At 32.2% G+C, this 9,295-nt stretch overlaps 1 protein-coding gene across 2 annotated transcripts in view; it reads left to right on the top strand.

The window, feature by feature from the left end:
• Window positions 1–9,295, top strand: part of LOC143045841 (transducin beta-like protein 3) — a 46,584-nt gene that overhangs the window by 732 nt on the left and 36,557 nt on the right. The window lies entirely within an intron of this gene.

Genomic DNA, 9,295 nt, shown 5'->3' with positions numbered 1-9,295 from the left:
CCCCACAAATGCCTTGGCAAAATACGTCTAAGGTAATAACGAGGAATCGGTTAGGACAAAATCTATCAAAACCGACACTACCAAATGCCCTGCTGTATCAAGGTAGAGGAAAGCCGAAAATCCTACTGAATAGGATCTCGGAAAGAAACTACCGAACCATTAGGAGAACAGCAAGAACTCTCAGACTTCAAATGATAGGTCTGATAGTTTCCAATGGAAACTACTAATGGTTCCCATATGGGCAGAGCACGTGTCTCAAACATACCTGAAAATATCTGCAGAGGTTTTCCTCAACAAGAAAATAATGACCGAAATTGAAAGTATATAATCTATGGATGATAAAATGCATCCAAGAAAGCAATTTAGAAGACTAATTTGGATGATGTTGATGGATTCTCTCTGCAAAAATTTCACGTCCGTTCTCATCGACACCCACTAGGCCACCATGTGTATTTTAGTCTAGACGCTATCTATCGAGATGACCCAGTAAACAGTAGCAAGGAATAATTGTATATTTAAAAGGAATGGAAACGTTGCTCAAGATCAATTGGAATACCCACAGAGTTATAATCCATATCTGACTCAGGCGAAAGTATGATGAATAATATAACAGTATAAAGAATCATGACAGAGGTCCATTTCCTGTCATATAGATCGGTCTTTTAATTCACTGGGTCATCTTGCTTGAGACGATATAAATGAGAGAAACCAAAAATCAAGAACATACTTTTATTCCTTGAAAAACGTAAGGCCTTGGGTATCATTTTAAGGTTCATGTGGACCCTATGGCTAAAATGGCCGTATTTTCACCTCAAAATTTACTCTGAGTACAGACAAACCTGTGCATCTGTAAAAAATTTCAGGCATAGCATGCCCTAGATAAATAAATTTCAAATATGTTTTGTGTTTTAGAAAAATAAAAACTTACCAGGATTTTGCCGTGCACTTTTTTTCATTTCTCCAGAAGGTACCAAAATAAACTAAGTTGGGAAACAGGTTTGAGAACTTCCCCACAGGTATTTATTGAAGTGTCAGAGCTGTTTTGTTTGACATGGACATGAGATGGACAATAGATACCTGACAATAGTTGGTTATTTAAACTGTGTACCTGAGTGGACCATATCAAGGTAAACTCAACTGTTTGTTTATTTTGTCATCTTCTGCAGGGACGAAACAAAGTGTACGGTAAAATTCAGTTAAGTTATGAATTTTCTAAATCATACAATGCATTTGAATTCTATTTATCTAGGGCATGCTATGCCTTAAAACTTCTCAAAATGCACAGGTTTGCCTGTACTCAGATTAAATTTTGCGGTGAAAATACGGCCATTTTAGCCATAGGGTCCACATGAACCTTAATGCCTCATCAAACATACGTTTGTAATATTGTATTGAGTAAATTCTCATTAAAATAGACCTCGGTCTTGAAACTTTAGGGAGTTTCATCCGGATTACAGAACAAAAAATATTGTGCTTTGATTTTTTCTAAAACTCGACAACTACGAAGTGCAAAACAAAACAGCTGATACCATTATGAAGCTGAAACCTTATTCTATCGTTGAGCCCTTTATGAAGTTTCTGGTAACTTTTCTGAATTTTCTACGAGGCTTAAATTAAAATATTGTTTGTTTGCAGTTTACCGACCGACCCTTGAAAATCCTTCCGACTGTGAAAATTTTATTGCTTTAAATTTGAAGAATTTTTTTTAATACTTCTATTGACGCGATCCGGAACTTTGGGTCCTTTCCGGAAATTATTTAAAGTCTGGGTCAATTACGCATTTCAAGTTTGGTTTTTCTTAGCTTCCCGTCAAGCGTTAATGTTACCATTTAATGATAAAGCACATGGAAATTGTTTACAGGTATCCATGAAGTCATGGAGTAGTACTTTACGCTGTCGTCTCGTGTCAATTTTAAGACAAATAACAAACAAAAAAGTTTATTAGTAAACTGTTTATACAGATTCAGGCACATGTAATGATGTGTGATCATATCATTGACGATGATGCAGCGGATATTCATAACTGACACGATAACCATTCTGTCTCAAACAAATCGGGTACAGAATCTGTGGAGCCTGACTTTATGGAACCAATTTCAGTGGTTAAATAATTCGACAGCAGCTTGAAGTATGGCATATTTTCTACAAATCGTTGTGAAGACGACAAAGATGAAACCACTTCTCTGTGACTTAAATCTTCATGGATATCTGTAAACACGCCTGTACGTAGAAATTTTGGGCTCATTTGAAATGTTAATGGATATAGATCATGCCAAATCAATAAGAAGCAACCCTAACTACACAAAGATGTAGAGAAAATGAATGGTTTAATAGCTTGAAAAATAAATATACTCTCTATATTAAATCTATCTTCGATTGCAATGAGTATGCTCCTTTAGTTTAAGGGGGGCTGCCCCACTCATTGCAATTATTCTCTTTCTTACAGTATTAAATATACCCAAACTGTGTGGCCTGTGTGAAATCAATTAAAACATGTCCTTAGGAGCTATGCTGCCAATTTTTTTTATGCATTAAAAGCATTTCAGTACAGACCATTTACTTTTAATGGGGTGGTATGGATTTCACCCCAAACTTTAGATTTCTTTGGTTTTCATTAAAGCCTGGCAAAAATATAACCTTATCACATATAATTAAATATTGTTAGAAATATGAAAACAGTCGAATGTCTTAATAATTTTGTTTCAAGTTGCCTTTTTTTCAATTGTCAGAGGAAGATTCAATGGTTATTTTTTTTTATTTATTAAAAATACACTCTTTAATACATTGTCTTATAAATCTTTAATATCTACATTTTTCTGATGAAAATACTCTACTCATGAAAACATTCTAGTCAAGAAGCATACATGTCTGAATATATTTCTTTAAAACAGTTCTAGTCATAATGACATTCCTTGTTTATAAGTGTTCCAGTATTTAATAATTATACCATATTTTATGTCATAAATTGGATAATGACACTATGTTAAAGTTTCAGTTTTGGTTAAAAAGTTTTTTATCTGAAAATGCCTGTTCATTTGATGTTGGTTTTCAGCATGTCCAGTGTTTGTTGTTTTAAAATGTTTTTTTTTTCTTCACAAGAAACTTGGTTTAGTGTAACTGCTTGTTTAAACTGTATTTTGGCTGATAAAATAAAATATTTTTCCTACCTACCGACCATTCAGTCTGAAGGTACAGTCGGAAAACTGCAAACAAACATATTTTTAAGGTTGGCCCGATTTTCGAAATTTCAGTTTTCAGTTACATCATGTACATTATTCTGTCAAAATATGTCTATCAATCTGGGAGTACACTAAGATTTCTTTTAAATATTGGAAAGTAGAAAGAACAAAGTGAGAAAATTAGATATCATTTTAAAGAAGGAATATTTTCCTACAGTTTGGTCTAAATTACGAATGCTAAATGTAATTGCTACTACTTTCGCCGCGATATAGCCTTTTTGTGCTAATGCGGCGTAAAGCAACCAACAATCAATCAATCAATGTAATTGCTACTATGTAAATGATTTATTTCAAAAACATGTTGAAAATTTCAAGTTGTGTGTCAATAAATACATCGACACTTTGTATTTTGGTATGGGTTAAATAACTACTTGAAATAGATGTGACATTGAAATACAATTTAAAAGCTTAAACTTTTTTCACGTTTAGTGTTGGTTTTATGAAAATGGTGATAAAAACGAATTTGCTATGATATTTCAAAATCCCATGTTTATAGTTCACATTGACTCCATTTTTATGCCCCACCTACGATAGTAGAGGGGCATTATGTTTTCTGGTCTGTGCGTCCGTTCGTCCGTTCGTTCGTCCTTTCGTTCGTCTGTTCGTTCGTCCGTCTGTCCCGCTTCAGGTTAAAGTTTTTGGTCAAGGTAGTTTTTGATGAAGTTGAAGTCCAATCAACTTGAAACTTAGTATACATGTGCCCTATGATATGATCTTTCTAATTTAAATGCCAAATTAGAGTTTTGACCCCAATTTTACGGTTCACTGAACATAGAAAATGATAGTGCAAATTTCAGGTTAAAGTTTTTGGTCAAGGTAGTTTTTGATGAAGTTGAAGTCCAATCAACTTGAAACTTAGTATACATGTGCCCTATGATATGATCTTTCTAATTTAAATGCCAAATTAGAGTTTTGACCCCAATTTTACGGTTCACTGAACATAGAAAATGATAGTGCAAATTTCAGGTTAAAGTTTTTGGCTTCAGGTTAAAGTTTTTGGTCAAGGTAGTTTTTGATGAAGTTGAAGTCCAATCAACTTGAAACTTAGTATACATGTGCCCTATGATATGATCTTTCTAATTTAAATGCCAAATTAGAGTTTTGACCCCAATTTTACGGTTCACTGAACATAGAAAATGATAGTGCAAATTTCAGGTTAAAGTTTTTGGCTTCAGGTTGAAGTTTTTGGTCAAGGTAGTTTTTGATGAAGTTGAAGTCAAATCAACTTGAAACTTAGTATACATGTGCCCTATGATATGATCTTTCTAATTTTAATGCCAAATTAGATTTTTACCCTATTTCACGGTCCATGGAACATGGAAAATGATTGAGTGGGGCATCCGTGTACTTTGGACACATTCTTGTTTTCAGTCAAGTTCGACACCGCGGAAGTTGGAAATTACAGGCAAAAAATGTATACAAGACTTCCGATTGGGATTGATTGTGTCGTTTTATAAATGATTTTATTCATTTATTTTTTTGTCAAACACTATTTTTATACTTAATGGATGTTTGATATTGCAATTTGTCATTATTAAAGGTTACCGCAAATTTTTATAATCTTAGCAGCAAAACAGTTCCTTCCTTTTTTATGGAGGGCAGTAGTCTAGAGGTCGCAAAATATTCCTTCGACGTTACAATAAATAATATGTGAATGTGTAAAAGTTTTAACTTATTCTAATTAAATTTTGGATGACACCACAGCATAATTTAGCATTAAATTAATTAACCGGTGTGTTCGCCGTTTTTGACACCTTAAATCAGGGACAACCTATAGTTTATAGTATACACTGTTCCTGCTTAAATATATATATGACAAAAAATAGCTTATTAATGATACATGATAGGTTATACCTGCAATATGGATATCCCATACTGGTGTTTTTTTATAACATATATAATCTAAGTTCTTTTATCCAGATAAAAAAATACATCTGTTAACGTTCCTTCCTTTTATACTTTTCTATACAAGTCATATTCCAAAATTGATAAAACTTAATTTTTTAACTTTTTGTGTTACTTTTCTTTTAAAAAAAACAACTTGTATAATGTTGAATTTCATCTTTTAATTGATCTTAATTGCTGCATACCTTCGTGAAGTATCTAGACGAGGAACAAGAATAAAAATGTTTTCAGAAGCAACTTTGTTTAAGATTGTAGTTTTTGTTTATTTCATTTAAGGAATTGTATATCTGCAAATGTAAATAAACAATTCCCTGTTTCATATCATGATTAAATGACCAAGTTTGATAACTGCTACCAGATAAGTAATGAGCCAGTTAGAGCAATGGGGTGTAATTAACACCCGGTCTAAGTCAGAGATGCATCATAATATTTTCTTTGAAGTCGGCCGCGTTTCCATTCCTTTTAAAATTCCTTGACAGTAGTAAACAACTGACAGTCACATTACAAATTCAACACATAAACATAAATATGAATAGATATATGGGCCTCTTGCCTCTTGATTTTTTTCTATGTCTGTTTGATTTCCATTTTAATACACCTTTCCACTATCTACTGATAAGCCCGCCCCCCTTAGCAACACATGGCAACCCAGCATCTTAGGTCAAGCTAATCAACAAAATGGCGGTTATTATGAACATTGGATAATAACAAAGTAAAGAAAATGTTATAAAAAATATAAAGAAGAGCAATATATATATGTTTTTGTGTTAAAATATGTTAAAATAGTTACTCTTCAAGAGTTGAGAGATAGATTAATGAAATTCTGACCATTTAAACTAAATTAAAAGAAACAAATAGAATATTGAAATTTGAAGCTATACTAGATTATAACTTTCATTCACAAAAATTTAGTTTTCACAACAAGATATAGAATATGATAAGATTGATAAGATAAATTATCATGATAAATTACAGGTTTAATTAAGCATGGCTAAATATGTTTACTATGTAGACAAACACTGCAGTGGGTAACTTGTAAAACAAGCATCATTGATCCAGTACCTAATAATTGTTTATTGAATAATTTTTAACCAATTTTCCTTTTTTATGCCCATAGATAACTTATACTGATAATTAAAATTCCTATCACTAAGTAAAAAGTAAAGAACAAAAGAAAATTCATTCATTTTTTGCTTACATGTATATTTGGTCATTGAAGTTCGTCTTGGCTTTAATTCATATAGACTCTTATCCTTTTAAAACAGAAATCTTTGCACATTGTACCTTTTTAATTTCAAATTAAGAAAAATAAAATATATCCAAAACTTCTCACTACTTTTTTTTTCTTTTTATAAAATATATAATAATAATCCCGTTTAATCAGTAAATATTCCCACAGAAGACCAAGTCGTATCAAAATAACACTTTATTTTACTAATGAAGCATCTCATTGAAATATATCTTTTTATTGTTATTCAAGTTTCCCCTACCTTTTAACAAAATTCTAAGAATAACAGTACAAACATAAATACTTTCATTTCTATATTCAATTCTTTAATTGCTGAATCTTTACATTATGATATATATAATGTAATTTCAAGAAATAACACATTCTAACTTGGATGTTTTATAGTATAATAAATTCTTAAATGAATGAAAAAAATATCAATTTGAATTCTAATTCAATTTGTAAACCAATCGAAATCTTGTGTTTCAAAATATATATTTTTTTATCATTTTTTTTTAAATACTATTAGCATGTAAACAATATTTTAAAATCAAGCACTTCCATCCTATTCCTTTTTAATTGATTTATTAATTACTTTCATTCATTGGAATAACCTTTTATTTTGTTGGAAATTGACAACTTGACCTTCCTCTACCCTCCTACATTGATTACTTTCCCTAAAACAATATTATTAATGATTTAATTGCAAAAATTTCAAAAAAATTCTATCAAATTAACTGTTCAGATAAGAAAGCTTGACCGAGGTTATGTCCGACACCACATGCTACTATCAAATGTTTACACATGTGGTAAATTGACCACATGTGATTGGTCAATTAACTGATGATTGGCAGGAGAATGGATAGGTGTATTGTTAACATGGATAAAGAAATCAGTAAATTTTCGATTTTACTCGATAGGAAAGATTTTTTGTGTATCGAATTTCAACAGTCAATCAAATGATTTACCTTTGTTTCACTTTTAATGTTGACATTCTTTTCTTTTAATAGTCTAACACACATCAATCTATTATCCTGCATAATCCATTTATCATTGTCTATATCTAAGCATAAGGGGTTATATTGAAGTTTACATGAATATGGAATTCATGTAGGTCGAATTATTAGGGCCCCGCCGACTAAGGCGGGTCGCCCTATAGTGATCAGTCTGTCCGTCCGTCCGTCCGTCTGTCCGTCCGTCCGTCTGTCCGTCCGTCCGTCCGTCCGTCCGTCCGTAACACTTTAACTTTGTGTCCGCTCTATATCTTAAAAACCGTTATGATTTCAAAGTTTATACTTGACATCCATTTTAACCAACAGCAGAGGGTGTGTCATGATGTATGTAAAACTTCCTAGGTCAAAGGTCAAGGTCAAAAACTTTGGTTTCAGTTGACAACCCTGTGTCCTGTGGTGAAGATCGTGTCCGCTCTATATCTTGAGAACCGTTATGATTTCAAAGTTTAAACTTGACATCCATTTTAACCAACACCAGAGGGTGTGTCATGATGTATGTAAAACTTCCTAGGTCAAAGGTCAAGGTCAAAAACTTTAATTTCAGTTGACAACCATGTGTCCTGTGGTGAAGATCTTGTCCGCTCTATATCTTGAGAACCGTTATGATTTCAAAGTTTATACTTGACATGTATATGAACCAACACCAGAGGGTGTGTCATAATTTATGAACGACTGCCTAGGGCAAAGTTCAAGGTCAAAAACTTTGGTTTCAGTTGACAACCCCAGATTGTGTCCGCTCTATATCTTGAGAACCGTTATCATTTCAAAGTTTATACTTGACATGTATATAAACCAACACCAAAGGGTGTGTCATAATTTATGTGCAACTTCCTAGGTCAAAGGTCAAGGTCAAAAACTTTGGTTTCAGTTGACAACCCCATGTCCTATGGTAAAGATCGTGTCCGCTCTATATCTTGAGAATCGTTATCATTTCAAAGTTTATACTTGACATGTTTATAAACCAACACCAAAGGGTGTGTCATAATTTATTTACAACTTCCTATGTCAAAGGTCAAGGTCAAAAACTTTGATTTCAGTTGACAAACCCATGTCCTATGGTAAAGATACAATTTTTTAATGCACATTATTCACAGCGGGGCCCACAGAGATGGCTCCCATCTCAATGATATCTAGTTCACTTGCTAGTGAATAATTCATCATCATTGTTTCTTATCTTATTTTAACAAAATTGAATCATACTGGATGCTAATCATGCTTATAGCGAATTAGTACTTAACACTTTCACTAAAATTAATTTGGCTCGTTTAATTTTCATAAAATTTTGTCAAAGTATTTACTTTGACACTTTTATAACAAAAATACAAAAATATTTTTTTTTTTTAACCAACTGTTTTGTCAGAAAAATTACACTGGTTATATAGGTGTAACACCACTAATTCAGGCCCGGCCAGAAAGCACATACCAGAAAGTAGTACATATTTAACACAAAATAGTTCCTACGCATGAGTGTAACTTTCAAAATATGTAGGCTATTTAGGTATTTTTGGCATCAAATTAAAGCTGAAGGACTGGTGATCATTGTAGAACACTTTTGGATTTATAAATTTGAATATTGAAAAAACTGCACTAAATATTAAAAAGAGGGTACATTTTATCTGTTTGTCCGATCTGAAGTACCTGTTTTGGTACATTCGAATTATAAATACAGTATTACAATAACAATAGATCCTAAATTTTGATCCTCCAATTTTTCCATACTACAACATTTGATTTTTCACAAAACAAGGAAGATTGAAAATTCAGTATACAGTATCTGCTTAATTCCAGCAAATTTACTATACCATATTGTCATTAAATCATACATATAAGGGCATGTATCTTTTTAAAAAGACTTACCTTTTTCGTTTCTATTCGTGGTTTGTATATACTATATTAATTTGCATGTAGTA

Source organism: Mytilus galloprovincialis, chromosome 9 (genome assembly GCF_965363235.1).
Source record: "Mytilus galloprovincialis chromosome 9, xbMytGall1.hap1.1, whole genome shotgun sequence".
NCBI classification, from domain to species: domain Eukaryota; kingdom Metazoa; phylum Mollusca; class Bivalvia; order Mytilida; family Mytilidae; genus Mytilus; species Mytilus galloprovincialis.
The sequence above is the reverse complement of the archived record's forward strand: the minus strand, read 5'-3'. Positions and strand labels throughout refer to the sequence as shown.